We start from the raw sequence: 2,500 nt of genomic DNA, 5'->3' as shown, positions 1-2,500 counted from the left end.
CTCCATCAGGGTTTCCCCTGACTTCGTCCTGACCAGGCATAGTTCACCATCTTTCGGGTCCCAACGTGTACGCTCTGGGTGCGCCTCTTCTCGCGTTGAGAACGAGACGCCCCGGGAGTGCGAGGCCGCATCGCGACGCGGCCCATCCTCCCTCGGTCGACGGCCAGGGCCGACCTTCACTTTCATTACGCCTTTAGGTCTCGCGACAAGTCCCAATGACTCGCGTACATGTTAGACTCCTTGGTCCGTGTTTCAAGACGGGTCCTAAGAGTACCCAAAGCAGTAGCGTCGCCGACCGGTATCCGTCCCCCGTGAGAGAGACGTTCGCAGGCCTGTCGAAGGTGATCCGTACTTTAACCAACAGCGGGCCAGGACCGGGGACGGCGCAAAGTCCGTAACCTCCGAGTACCGTGGCGCGCGCTTGCGACGGCCTCGACGCACCGTGTAGAAGTGCGGCCTGATACCTTGCGCGTACCGCCGAGCAGCCGGCCGGGCGACCGAGGGTTTGTCGCGTGCCGTTTTACCGGCGACGCGACAGTCACCGCACCCGGGCCGTAGACCGACACCCAGCGGGTCGCGACGTTCTACTTGGGGAGAAGTGCACGACGACGACAGCCGGACATCGGCGCACGGTAGCGTGCCCGCGCGCGAGCCGCGAGGACTCCGCGGGACATCGCCCACCGACGCGAAGCCAGCGCCGCTGACGATGAATCTCCCGTTCGATCTTTTGGGTTTCTTAGGTTTACCCCTGAACGGTTTCACGTACTCTTGAACTCTCTCTTCAAAGTTCTTTTCAACTTTCCCTCACGGTACTTGTTCGCTATCGGTCTCGTGGTCGTATTTAGCCTTAGATGGAGTTTACCACCCACTTAGAGCTGCACTCTCAAGCAACCCGACTCTAAGGAGAGATCCTCCCGAGACGCGCACCGGTCGCTACGGGCCTGGCACCCTCTACGGGTAAGTGGCCCCATTCAAGATGGACTTGGACGCGACGCGACGCCTCGGGATAAGCGGATCCTCCCAAACACCACATTTCCCTGCGGCGGAACCGCGGGATTCGGTGCTGGGCTCTTTCCTGTTCGCTCGCCGCTACTGAGGAAATCCTAGTTAGTTTCTTTTCCTCCGCTTAATAATATGCTTAAATTCAGCGGGTAATCTCGCCTGCTCTGAGGTCGTCAGAGTTTTGTAGAGAAACTCTCTACAAAGTGATATAGAGAGATAGAGGGAGTGTGCGGTGGTGGAGTTATTGCGCTAAGTAGTATCATTATTGTTTGTTAACTACTACTATTGTTAGCGGTAACGCACCGACCGATATTGCGCGCGCGGCACAATCTAGTCTTGTTTCGCGGGGACGCGAGAGAGGAGATAGATATATTATAATATCGTTTTGCGCTTCTTTTCTTCCGTCCCTCTAACTTCCACGATTATAATAACACGGCGCGGCGTAATTATGATGCGCGCGCGCGCGTGTATATATATAACGGGCGCGGTATGGAATCGATTCGACGAGTACACGACGACGCGTGCCGGTCACAATCTTCGTTCGAAAATTTCGTGGACTCGGACACGCGGTCGGCTCGCGATTCATCCGCTTTTTTAAGGGTGGATTTCTCTCGCAATTTCTCTCCCTCCGCGTACCGCCGGACGACGACTGTGCGCGCGCCGCGGTTTCCCTTCTCCATATATTTTTACCGTAAGGTATCTCGCGCCGCGAGATAGGAGGCGAAGCCTCGCGTGTAATAAAAGGCGCGGTATCGCGCGAGCGCGCTGGCGCACCGAGAGACCGAGAGAGAGTCGCACAGCGCGACGACGCGATCGGAAAGAGACAACGACGCGCTAGAAAGACGGACGCAGCAGAATGTGCTGCTGCGCCGCTTTCTTTTTGCATTTTATTCGCCAACTACGAGATCACTCGTAGAGAGCGAGATCATTCGAGTGTCGCGCGTCGTTCGTCGTCGTTCCTCTCGCTTAAACTTTTCGCATATTCTCTCGTGTGTCGTCGTTGTGTATATCTCCGCCGACAACTCTCTCCATATCATTCGACAGCCTCCGGGCGCCGCTCGCGCGCGCTTCGCTATCCTTTAAACGCTTTGTGCGTACACGCGCGCCTCTCTCCTCCTCTTTATAACTCCTCTCGCTGCACACACCTTCGGTGTCATTTCAGACGACGCCAATCGACGACGGCCTCTCGTCGAACCCGTCGCCAATACATACTGGGAGGGTGACAAAGAGGCTCTAGTCTCTCTCGGGCGAACGTCCAACGATCGCTCGTACGCCGTTTACGCAATGCGACGGGGGCACAGCGACGACAGCCGACGACATTTCGTCGTTTCACGGCTACGCCGTGGCTCGTCAGCTTGCGTAAGGGCGCAAGCAGTTTAGGTTTGTTAAAACGACCCTCAGCCAGGCGTGGTCCGGGAATTGTATCCGTGGACCGCAATGTGCGTTCGAAATGTCGATGTTCATGTGTCCTGCAGTTCACAAGTTGACGCGCAATTAG

General features: G+C 56.7%; 1 non-coding gene across 1 annotated transcript in view; it reads right to left on the bottom strand.

Moving 5' to 3' along the window:
* The window catches only part of LOC145969476 (large subunit ribosomal RNA), a 4,072-nt gene extending 2,897 nt beyond the window's left edge, over positions 1–1,175 (bottom strand). Inside the window, exon 1 of the ribosomal RNA XR_014438115.1 lies at positions 1–1,175. This exon is cut by the window's left edge and continues 2,897 nt beyond it. This is a non-coding gene — a ribosomal RNA (large subunit ribosomal RNA).
* Between the last annotated feature and the right edge of the window lie 1,325 nt (positions 1,176–2,500).

This window comes from Camponotus vicinus, unplaced genomic scaffold (assembly GCF_025532165.1).
Source record: "Camponotus vicinus isolate PSW18456_S1 unplaced genomic scaffold, iyCamVici1.0 SCAF_3, whole genome shotgun sequence".
NCBI lineage: Eukaryota > Metazoa > Arthropoda > Insecta > Hymenoptera > Formicidae > Camponotus > Camponotus vicinus.
Note: the sequence above shows the minus strand (reverse complement) of the source record. Positions and strands in the feature narration are given on the sequence as shown.